Source organism: Lactuca virosa, chromosome 8, assembly GCF_052849685.1.
Source record: "Lactuca virosa cultivar CGN04683 chromosome 8, Lactuca_virosa_CGN04683_v6, whole genome shotgun sequence".
Taxonomy (NCBI): Eukaryota; Viridiplantae; Streptophyta; class Magnoliopsida; order Asterales; family Asteraceae; genus Lactuca; species Lactuca virosa.
Genome location: NC_136433.1, coordinates 360,864,412 through 360,877,578, shown reverse-complemented (window position 1 = coordinate 360,877,578; position 13,167 = coordinate 360,864,412).

Sequence of the window (13,167 nt, the reverse complement as noted above, 5' to 3'; positions counted from 1 at the left end):
AATAGAACTTAACAGAGTTAGATAATGGGCTCTACCTGATGTAGAGTCAAACTTATTGACTTTAACATCCTTAGGTAAATTTGGCAGCTTTGCAATCAACGCCCCTTCCTTTGGCAAAATAAACATATGGACCCTTTGGTAATGGGACTATCTCAGACTTAGCCTTTCTCTTTACCATTTGGTCAACCGGGTTGACTATGGCCAATCCCTTTCCATTGGGAAGAGAATGCTTTTTCTGGATTTCCAGTGTCACCATTGTCACTGTCCATAAAGTTTTTGGGAAGTTGATCTTCTAATCAAATTTTCTTTACTATCGTTCCAAATCATTGTTGATTCAGCAGCACCAAGCAAATAGATATGATCATTAAGGTTCATGTCATAGTCTGTTTCATAGTAGTCCCAAAGGAACTCACTATGTGACTTAGAAAGTGATTGAACATCCAACTTTCTCAAGACTTTGACACCCAACTCTCCCGGCTTGTCAATATGTGACTTCATCTCTAAGATGTGATCACACATAGACCTTGCTTGCCATTAGGGCTTGAGTGACCTTGAACTTGTGGGTTAGGGAGAATAATTGGAGGAGGTGGAGGAAGAGAAGTATGACTTCCATGAGCCAAACTCGGGAAGTCATATTCATTAGGAAAGCTTGGTTTGGGAAGATCATTGTTGTCTAAACCAGACATCAACAATGGGAGAAATTCACGTAAAGTTGATTTAAGTCCTTAATATAACACCCAATATGATATATTAAGGCTAGGACCCAACAAACTATTTTATAACTTGGAAGAGGGATGCCGTAATCCAAGCTATAAAATATTTGAAAGTAGGTGAATGACGATTCACCAATTTCCACCAAGATAAACGAAATGTATTATTAGGTTTTAATTGGTTTTGAAACTCCTAGATTCTTTTGAGATTCATTGAACTTTTCAATGGCTTGTTTCAATCTCGAGTGTGCCCTTCAGGTTTTGTGACTGGGATGCCGATGATCACAAAACAAGGTGTGAAGTAACCATGCAAATATACTTGGTACCCTTAATATTTACCCCTCAATCGATGTGCCGGTTAACCACACACGCTCCAACGATACTATGATAAACATTAAGTTACCCTTTGCCTACCTTGTTAAGTCCATGTTAGTGTGCCGGTTAACCACACACGCTCCACTAACAGCTTAAACAAAGTGCAAAGTGTAATTTCATGGATTAGCACCTTATTCACATTTTCCTAAGTAACTAAGATTGGGAATTTATAAGTGTTTAGTTACTTAGTATTTATCATTATACTTATAATGAAGGGAGAATTATAGTCCGTGTGCTACCTGTTCGGCTAACGACCCTCCACCGGTCAAGGAAGCGGTGAGTGAGAGTGGACACCCATTAAACTGCCATTTTATAGGCAGTAACCTTATACCCCCCTTATAGACCGGCTTCGTGAATGAGGCCTACTAATGGTAAGACGACTTGCTCTTATACATATAATATATTAAACTTTTAATATTATAATAATATAAGGGTGTATTTTAGATATTTAAAATACTTGGTGGTTTAATCTATTAATTAAACTAGACTTTTAATTTAATTAAACTCAAACCATATATTTATGGATTTAATAATACTCTTTTAATTAAACGCTTTAATTAACTATTAATAAAGTCCATAAGAGTTAATTTGAACTATTCAACAAAACATCATAATTCCAATTATTAAACTCAAAATTAAAACCATTTAATTAATTGTTTAAGTTATGAACCCAAGAGTTTTAGAATTCAATTCTTTTTTTCATAAAAAACTTTTCTCAAATTCCAAAACTTGAGGGCAAGTTTTGTAATTCTTGAAAACCTTTGGATTCCATAACTTATGGAATTAATGGTGTTTTATGATGAAACTTTCCATGTTCCATAACTTAAAAACAAGTTATGAAATTCTTTAAAACATTAACACCAAATTTTGTAACTCCATAAAAACTTTGAATCAAAAATTTGTTTTTTTAAAAAAAAAACTTTCATATCCATAACTTATGGAAGTTTCAAAAAACCCTTAAGATCACAACTTTAAAAAAAACTTTTGAGCTCCAAAATTTTATGACAAAATATGTAACTCCTTAAAACATTTAGATCAAACTTTTAAAACTAATAAAATAATCATATCATTTTATCTTTTACTAAATTTGACCTAATTCAACTCATATAACAAATGATTCAAATTTTACAAATAATTCGTTTTTCACAAAACAAGTAATTATCTTAAAATTTGACAAACGTCATGTTTTTTTTTTCCTTTTTTTTTTCAACTTGAAAATAAAACATTTGCATCAATATAACAGATTACAACCAGTCTCTGATACCACTGTTGGGTTTTGAGCATTCTAACACTCCTATGGTGTACATGCAACCCTATAAACCTTGGATCTATGTTTTCTCTATTATACATGCAAATATTAACTATTCCAAGGTTTCATCCTAACTAGCATATTATGAAGCACCTATACTACAAAGTTCTAGTTAGATGACATACCTTTTGATGTAGCTTGATGTCTTCAAGCTTTAAGAGCTTAGCCCCAATAGTGTGGAAGCCTCAAATGGAATCACAAATCACCAAAAAACCTTGGAAGAACTTGAGAGAATATGTATGCACACTAAAATCGGCCCACTCTTATTTTCACACACTTGTTCCAATTTTGTGAGCCAAGGACCCCTTTATATATTATGGAGGATTAGGGTTACATCCATGTAAACCCTAATACCCATGACCTTTCATTTACATAGGATCCATGGGTTAAAAGCTCCATGGACGATCCATGAAAGCTTAGCCCAACCTAAATGAACTTGGCCCATTCTATATATATAAGAGTCCATATTTAATTAGTTCTTTTTGATCACTTAATTAATTCTAAATTAATTCTTGATCAATACTAATTAAATAATATGATTCCATATTAATATATTAGAACTTATAATATATTAATATAAATCATAAATGTACTATTCTCAAAAGACTATCCATATAAATTGTGCCGGTGAAGTGCAACCCAAATGGACCATGCCGGGTCGGGTCAAGTACATATCAAATATAGTTATGGACTTAGACATTAATCCAACAAGTCAATCCAGTATAGATCTATACACAAACTCATACGCTCCCCACTTAAGGAGATTCTGGATACAAAACGGTCATGACAGGTAGTGCCATGCCCCGTTACGTGGCTCACATAAATGTAATAATGTTCTAGTATATGAATGTGCTAGCTGTATTGTGTGTTCTCTCCCTGTCTAGCATGTATTGTTTGTTTCTCATCATAGTATTCTATTGTTTGTTTCTCATCATAGTATCTATTGTTTGTTTGTTATTGACTCATGTATGAACTGACTCATTGTATGTTTCCCTGTTCTAGTAATAGTATTAGTATCTCCCTAAACTATACCTATTATAGTTTACTAGTAATGTTGTTTGAATGTATGAACATGTTTGTGTATACCTTTGCTACCCAAAGATATTGAACTGAATGAAAGAAGGAACTTTTATATCTATATACATATACATAATATATGACTAGGATTCAAACGACCTTCGGACAAATAACATGAATACCCTAAGTCCACAACCAAACAAGGAACAGGAAGTAAGGTGAGCTATCAGTCCTAAGTCCTTTCAATCCTACTTATATAACTATATCTATATAGATACACAGAATATAAGTTAAAAGAGTTTAATAAAAGTATTTGATATGAAAAAGAGTTTGTAAAACAGTTTGAAGTAAAACAGTTTGATAACACAGTTTGAAAAGTAAGAAATCTACTTATTTGGTAGTTATTAATCACATGTGATTGATATAATAACTATAATAGTTCAACTTGTATCCCCCCCATAAAAGCATTTAAAAACATTTAAAAGGTTAATTAAGGGGTATGAACTCACCTGTAGTGAGTGGTTTGGAAGAACTGATGATATAGGATGCTAAGTGTCAAGTGAAGACTTGAACACACACAAGGATCCTAGTTAACATATAATAACACATATATGTATCCAATTAGTCATAAAACAACTAATTTACCAAGTTTAAGACATCCTAAGACATGTAAAACACTTGATTTAAGTGCCATAAGTCCTAAGGATTGCATCTAAGGGTGGTAGGACCTTGCATTTGAGTTTAGGGTTCAAGGGTGAACTCCATTGGAGTTTACGGTTTTGTGACCATAACCCCTTGAGTTTACGGTCGTAAACCCATGAGTTTACGGCCGTAAACTCATGGTACTTGACCATTTTGCGTTTTGAAGCTTTAAAGATCATAAGAAGCATTCCTACTTCATGTTTAAGCCTTAGGAAGAGATTAGGGCACCATTTCACTCCTTTAAGGAGTTTACGGTCCTTGGACCACTACTCGTTGGGTTTACGGCCATAAACCCAAATGGTTTATGGTCTTTTGATGTTTTCAAGTACTAAGCACATCAAGGAAGGGGTCTAGGCTAGTTTCCAAGGCTTGGTAAGGGACTAGGGCCACTTTGGCCCCTTTGTTAGGGTTTACGGTCCAAGGTGTTCTTGGACCGTAAACACCTTTGATCCTTTGATTCTTAGGTGTTTTCTTGATGATTAGAAGTGTAACAAGTCTTATAATACACTAGGATAGTAGTACTTACTAGGTAGAAGCTTGAAAAGGTGCTAAAAGTCCAAGAACACTAGTGTGTGTTCTTGGTGTTCTTGGTGAAACTTGAAGATCTACACTTTTGGAATGATTTCACGGATGGAATCATGTAAGATCACTAGATTAAGTAAGATATCAACTTTTTAGGTATAGAAACACTTACAAAGTTGAAGATCAAGAAGAAAAGTTGGATGATACTTGAGAGGATTTGAGTTTGGATCTTGAAAATGTGGAAAAGTGGTAAATAATGACTAAGTGTCATATTTATACCCCCTTTTAGGGTTTACGGTCGTAAACACCTTTTTTTAGGCCGTAAACTCCAAATTCTTGGAGTTTTGGGACATTATTGTTGCACAATAAACCCTAGGGCATCCTCTCTCCTGTTATCTCCTGAAGTACTAATCTTAAAACACTCAAACTTATTCCAAAAAGCTTGAAAGTTAGCAGAAACAATTCTGACTTCTATTGAATTGAATGGTTGTACAGAAAAGAAATTACAGGTTGTCACATCATCCCCCCGTTAGAAGGAATTTCATCACGAAATTAGAGTTTAAGCAAATAAGTAGTTACAAATAACTAAGGTTCAAGACGAGGATATTTCAGTTTCATCTGATCCTCTCGCTCCCAAGTGAATTCAGGTCCTCGCTTGGCGTTCCAGCGAACCTTCACTATCGGGATACGGCTTTGTTTCGTTTGCTTGACCTCCCGGTCCATGATCTCTACTGGTTCTTCCACGAAGTTGAGGCTCTCGTTGATCTCGATCTCGTCGAGTGGGATTACAAGAGTCTCGACGGACAGACACTTTTTCAAGTTCGAGACGTGGAAAGTAGAATGTACGTTACTGAGTTCGCGTGGTAAGTTAAGTTTGTAAGCTACAGGGCCGATTCTTGCGAGAATCTCGAAAGGCCCTATGTACCTTGGATTTAGCTTTCCACGCTTTCCAAAGCGTATCAAGCCTTTCCAGGGTGAGACCTTCAATAGAACAAGGTCTCCCACCTGGAATTCCAACGGTTTCCTTCGCTTATCAGCGTAGCTTTTCTGTCGGTCTCTAGAGGCTTTCAATCGTTCACGAATTTGAACGATCTTCTCTGTCGTTTCCCGAATGATCTCCGGACCCGTGAGAGTGCTTTCAGGAACTCGTCCTTTAGCTAACTGGGTATCACCCACCTCAGCCCAGCACAGAGGGGATCTGCACTTTCGGCCATAGAGGGCCTCGAATGGAGCAGCGTTTATGCTTGTGTGATAACTGTTGTTGTAAGAAAATTCGACAAGGGGTAAATGAGTATCCCGTGCTTTCCCAAAGTCGATCACACAGGCTCGCAACATATCTTTTAAGGTTTGGATAGTCCTCTCACTTTGCCCGTCTGTCTGTGGATGGTAGGCTGTATTCACGTCCAGCCTAGTTCCTAGGGAACTTTGTAGCGACTGCCAGAACCTCGAAGTGAATCTACTATCTCTGTCCGAGATAATGGATATGGGAACACCGTGCAGTCGTACAATCTCCCTAATGTAAGTTCTTGTAAGCTTCTCCATCTTGTCTGTTTCCTTGATAGGCAGGAAGTGTGCAGACTTGGTCAATCTGTCGACGATGACCCATATGGTATCAAGTCCACCCGTTGTCTTGGGCAACTTGGTTATGAAGTCCATAGTTATCCGCTCCCACTTCCATTCCGGTATCTCCGGTTGTTGTAGAAGGCCGGAGGGTTTCTGGTATTCGACCTTGACCTTGGCGCAAGTAAGGCATTTACTCACGAAGGTAGCAATCTCTGCTTTCATGTTAGGCCACCAGTATAGCTTTTTAAGATCCAGATACATCTTATCTGAACCTGGGTGGACGGAATATCGAGTGTTGTGCACCTCGTTCATGACCAAGTCTCTGAAACCATCGAGTTTCGGGGTCCAGATCCGATCCATGAAATAATAAGCTCCGCCACCCTTGACCTCCAAGTTCTTATCCATCCCTCTCAGGGATTCACCCGTCACCTTTTCAGGTTTCAAAGCGTCGAGCTGAGCTTCCTTAATTTGTGTGGACAAGTGTGAATGGATTGTCATAGTCAAAGATTTGACTCTACGACCAGAATATTCTTTCCGACTTAGGGCGTCAGCTACTACGTTGGCTTTACCCGGATGATAACGAATTTCGCATTCGTAATCACTGAGTAGCTCGACCCACCGTCGTTGTCTCATGTTGAGCTCCTTCTGGTCGAATATATGTTGTAGGCTTTTGTGGTCTGTAAAGATAGTGCTTTTTGTACCATACAGGTAGTCTCTCCAGATCTTCAGAGCAAACACAACTGCTCCTAGCTCAAGATCGTGGGTGGTGTAGTTGACCTCGTGTGTCTTCAGCTGTCTCGAGGCATAGGCGATGACCTTACCTCGCTGTATCAGAACACATCCGAGCCCTTGATTTGACGCATCGCAATAGACAACGAAGTCTTCTATCCCTTCGGGGAGGGATAGTATTGGTGCGGTGCACAAGGCTCGCTTGAGCGTTTGGAACGCTCTCTCCTGCTTCTCTTCCCAGTCAAAGGCCACGCCTTTCTGGGTCAGTGTTGTAAGAGATTTCGCAATGCGGGAGAAGTTCTGAATGAACCTACGATAGTAGCCAGCGAGGCCTAGAAATTGACGAATTTCTGTAGGCGTCTATGGTGCTGACCAGCTCTCAATGGCTTTGATTTTGGAAGGGTCCACGTGTATTCCCTCTTCGCTAACCACGTGCCCTAAGAATTCGACTCTTCGGATCCAAAATTCGCATTTCGAGAACTTCGCATAGAGCTTCTCCGAACGTAGTGTTTCTAAGACCAATCGCAGATGTTGACTATGCTCTTCCTTACTACGAGAGTAGATAAGTATGTCATCGATGAAGACGATGACAAACTGATCCAAGTAAGGACGACACACCCTATTCATTAAGTCCATGAATACTGCGGGCGCGTTTGTTAATCCGAACGGCATCACTACGAATTCGTAGTGCCCATAACGAGTTCAGAAGGCTGTCTTTGGAACATCCTCCCCTAGCACTCGTAGTTGGTGATATCCAGACCTTAAGTCGATTTTTGAAAAGAAATTCGCCCCTTGAAGTTGGTCAAATAAATCGTCAATACGAGGCAAAGGATAACGATTTTTGACGGTTAGCTTGTTGAGCTCCCTGTAGTCGATGCACATACGAAACGATCCGTCTTTCTTCTTGACGAACAAGACTGGAGCTCCCCAAGGTGAGAAGCTTGGTCTTATAAAGCCCTTGTTGAGCAGTTCGTTAAGTTGACAGGATAGTTCTTGCATCTCTGCAGGTGCTAGACGATAGGGCGATTTGGCTACGGGGGTAGCCCCTGGAACTAAGTCGATTCTGAACTCGACTTGACGTTGCGGAGGTAATCCTGGGAGTTCTTCCGGAAAGATGTCGGGAAAGTCGCGTACTACTGGAATGTTCTGAATGTCTTTCGTTTCTTGGCTCACATCGACCACATGAGCAAGGAATGCGCGACATTCCTTTCGCAAGAATTTCTGAGCTTGAATGCTCGAGATGATACGAAGGTTCATGCCGGGTTTGTCGCCATAAACTACTAGGGTTTCGCCAGACGGCAGATTAAGGCGTACAACCTTCTCGTAACACATGATGTCGGCACGATGAAAACTCAACCAATCCATGCCGATAATGATGTCGAAACATTTAATTGAGACCGACATGAGGTCGATCGAAAATGAATGGCTATCTAGTGTTAGGTTACACCCTATGTATATACTGCTAGTGATCTCTGTCTTTCCATTAGCCATTTCTACAGTGAACGGTTCTTTAAGTGCTCGTGATTTTTGCTTAAGTAAATGAGCAAATTTTTGCTTCACGAAACTCCTCTCCGCTCCACTATCAAATAGTATGCATGCATAAGAGTTATCGAGGAGAAACGTACCCGTGACCACTGTGGGGTCAGCAATCGCTTCCTCGTGGCCTATGGCCAGAACTCTTCCCACTCTACCGGCATTCCTTGCCTTCGGGCAGTTCCTTTTGTAGTGGCCCACCTCGCCACAACCGTAGCAAGCTTGGCCCGCACCAGCGCCGGGGACTTGGGTGATTGGCCTCGCCGGAGCTTTGCAGAAACGAGCAGTGTGCCCCTTCCTGTTGCAGTTCAAACACTGCATTTCCCGGCAGGCACCGATGTGGTGGAAGTTGCATTTGTTGCACTTAGGCAAACTTCCAGCGTACTGCTTTACCGGAGCAGCAGCGGCAGGTGCTATAGCAGCATGAACTGCCACGAACTGCTGCTTTTTGGCAGCCTTCGTCTTTCTCTTGTCATCCCAAAACTTCCGCTTGGAATCAGCGGTTCTTGCGGGTTCCGAGATGGCCAGGGTTGTTGTTGTGGCCGGGGTACGAACCCCATGGTCTATAAGCCGCTGTGCCAATCGCTTGGCACTATCGAATGTATTGGGGTTTGATGCCAAAACATTTCCCTGGAATGGAGGCACCAGACCCCATATGTATCTTTCAATTTTCTTCCCCTCTGTATGAACCATGTTGGGACAGAGGGCCACCAGTTCACAGAACCTGGCGGTGTAGGAGACTATGTTGGAGCCCTTCATGGTTAGGCTCCACAGTTCTTCCTCCAGCTTTGGATTTCACCCCTCGGGCAGTACTCTTCAACCATTAGCTCTCTCAGGGCTTCCCAGCCCATAGCATTTGCCACTATAAGGGATAGTGACTTGACATGGCTATTCCACCATGTTAGGGCTTTTGCCTCAAAGGTGCAAGCAGCAAACTTGACCTTGCTCCCTTCTGGACAGGAGCAGATCTCGAAGACCGACTCTGTCTTTTCGAACCATTGCGAGAGGGCAATAACTCCGCCAGTCCCTTTAAAGGACAATGGCTTGCAGTTAGTGAAGTCCTTATAGGAGCACTCTCTCAAGCGCACAGGGATTTCACCATGAGTAGAGTGAACAGGGGTTCCTCCTCCAGTGGAACCAGATGAATGATATTGAGCCATGGCTGTAGCCACAGCCGCAACTACAGCAGCATTCAGGGCTGCCGTGTCGAATTGAGGAGCAGGTGGTGTTGCAGTTATCGGGGGATCGCGTCTTGTTGATCGGCATGGAGGCATCTTTCAACTATAAGTTTAGAAAGATGAAGATATTGATAAGAATTTAATAGGAAATAGATAAGAATGAATCATAGACTAACTCTTTATAGTCCAACAGCACAAATGAATAACACGATTGATTGTAAACGAAAGCATTTGGATATAATTTCCATGAGATTAGATATCTGTCAATAATACTGGAATTACAGATGTAATGAGTTCGGGAAAAATGACCTAGAAGTAGGCCTTACATCAACCAAGATGGGAAAATTTTGACAGACTACTACCTAATCAAGACCTAACGGGTCTAAGATTTACAAAGATAGGAAATTAGACTAGAGTTTTTACACTAACTAGGTTACATCCAAAAGAGAAGTCGATGAGACTCTAACGGCGACGAGAACTACTAGAGTGAGTTCTCGAATCCGACAGTAGACGTTCTATGTCCCTCATACGCCTTTCAGACCTTGCCTGCTGAGCTCGAAGTTCCCTGACTTCAGCTTGGGTTTCAGCAAGTTCCCTCTGTAGAACTGCATTGCGGACCTGAGTCTTTTCATGAGCAGACTCTAGCTGGCGAATGCGGACTGTGTTAACGCCAGAGTTGGCGTCAATCTCCACTACTATAGCTGCTCGACCTTGCTCGGTGTTTTGAGCAATCCTACGAACCATGATGGGTAGGACCCTGTTAGCTGAACCTCCCTCGGTGAGGTTGTAAAAGCTTCTGTCTCCATCGTAGGGAATGGTTGACCCTGTTCCTGACTCCATCTATTCAAGTTTGTGGCCCACAGGGGTGTGGGTCCTTGAAATGCTGGACGAGGATTCAGGTTTGGGTCGTGCGCAGCTGGGGGTAGGTTGTTGACTTCTGGCTCTAAGTCAGAATCCTCAGAAAAGCCTTCAGCTTCGTGATCATCCAATAGGATTGGGTGATCATCTTCTGGCTCTTCTCCCAGCCATCCTGTATTGCCGTGGTTGGGGTAGTACGGGTCTCCGGGAAGATGGAATCCAGCCATGATATCTATGCGAGAAAAGAGGTAAAGAAATAACTAAATAGACGCACTAATTAGATAATTATAAGATGATCTTTATCAGTTACTTCAACATTTGCGTAGTGCATACCAGTCATATGTAACCAAGATAGGATAGACCTTCGAATAAGTGACCCTAACTCTAAGCCCACAACCAAACAAGGAACAGGAAGTAAAACAAAGATCACAGATTCTAAGTCTATGATATCCTAGATACATATAACCTTAGCGTATCCACTCAGCAACTATTAATATACTAATAAAGACCTTTAGTTCTCAGATAAGTAATTAAAGTAACACAAAATACTCCTATAGTATTTTAAGTTTATGTTCTGTTCTACTGTTCTCATTGTAGTAGTGTTGGTAAGTTTTTAGACTTGTTGCAACCTCATAACCACACTTAGGCACATGCTAATCACTCCTCGGATAATGTAGTTGATCAGGCTACATCTTCCCAGGGTTGACCATATGTCTCTAAGTCTACTTGTGCTGCCCAACAATCGTAATACTTTTGTTCTGTCCTAGTGACACTGGTTTTAATATGAATGCAGGTATGTATACTTGGTTAAATATTTTATTATTTAAAAGTATGAACTCTTTATCAGAGTATTTTAATCCCGCTGTGTTTATAGTTCGTATCTCTTTTATGGGTTGATACACTCGATTCACTATAAACAATGCTCTGATACCAATCTGTCACACCCCAAAACCGGCACGGCAGAAATGTTTGGGGGTGGAGGACGTCATGTTCAGTATCACAACAATGCAAAGTAGTAAACAAGCAACAACATCATCCATTGCATTAATAATATAATTTCATACAAGTGTGTTCTGTCAAGTTATATAGACACCAAAAATATACATCAAAATAAAAGATGAGTCTTGAACGAGCTCCATCTTCTCAAAACCTGGCACCGGTACCTGTCTACTGGTGACCTGAGAATACAAGTTATTTTGAAAGAGTTTATCAGCTTTAAAGCTGGTGAGATCATAAGTATTTTAATGTCTGTATTTGCATGAAAGTGTTTGTAAGTCTGTAATTGTATAAGTTTGTAAAAGTTTGTAATTGTTTGAACTCCCCTAGAAAACCCTATGTTTCCTACTAAAAGTAGCCTTCTACCAAGGCATCTAGTATCTGTGTGTGTGTCTATTGTAAGAGTGTATATTTTCCCAAATTCTACTATCATTAACCAAAAATATAGTTTTTACATTATTGTTTATTGTGTGAAGATCACAAAGTAAATGTAATAGGAAAATGAAATAGTACTGTAGTGTTGTATTAAGTAACTACTGCTGTACTAACTACCTTAAACCAAATGTTATTTAAAGTACCATGTGATCGGCCTGTATCCTGCTACCGACTCTATAGAAAAACGACGATGTAAGACGTCGTAAGAAATGACGTTTGGCACCCGTAGACTTGCAAGTCCCACTTTAGCGAGCAGCAAGTTGTAGGATAGTCAATCCAGTATAGATCTATACACAAACTCATACGCTCCCCACTTAAGGAGATTCTGGATACAAAACGGTCATGACAGGTAGTGCCATGCCCCGTTACGTGGCTCACATAAATGTAATAATGTTCTAGTATGTGAATGTGCTAGCTGTATTGTGTGTTCTCTCCCTGTCTAGCATGTATTGTTTGTTTCTCATCATAGTATTCTATTGTTTGTTTCTCATCATAGTATCTATTGTTTGTTTCTCATCATAGTATCTATTGTTTGTTTGTTATTGACTCATGTATGAACTGACTCATTGTATGTTTCCATGTTCTAGTAATAGTATTAGTATCTCCCTAAACTATACCTATTATAGTTTACTAGTAATGTTATTTGAATGTATGAACATGTTTGTGTATACCTTTGCTACCCAAAGATATTGAACTGAATGAAAGAAGGAACTTTTATATCTATATACATATACATAATATATGACTAGGATTCAAACGACCTTCGGACAAATAACCTGAATACCCTAAGTCCATAACCAAACAAGGAACAGGAAGTAAGGTGAGCTATCAGTCCTAAGTCCTTTCAATCCTACTTATATAACTATATCTATATAGATACACAAAATATAAGTTAAAAGAGTTTAATAAAAGTATTTGATATGAAAAAGAGTTTGTAAAACAGTTTGAAGTAAAACAGTTTGATAACACAGTTTGAAAAGTAAGAAATCCACTTATTTGGTAGTTATTAATCACATGTGATTGATATAATAACTATAATAGTTCAACTTGTATCCCCCCATAAAAGCATTTAAAAACATTTAAAAGGTTAATTAAGGGGTATGAACTCACCTGTAGTGAGTGGTTTGGAAGAACTGATGATATAGGATGCTAAGTGTCAAATGAAGACTTGAACACACATAAGGATCCTAGTTAACATATAATAACACATATATGTATCCAATTAGTCATAAAACAACTA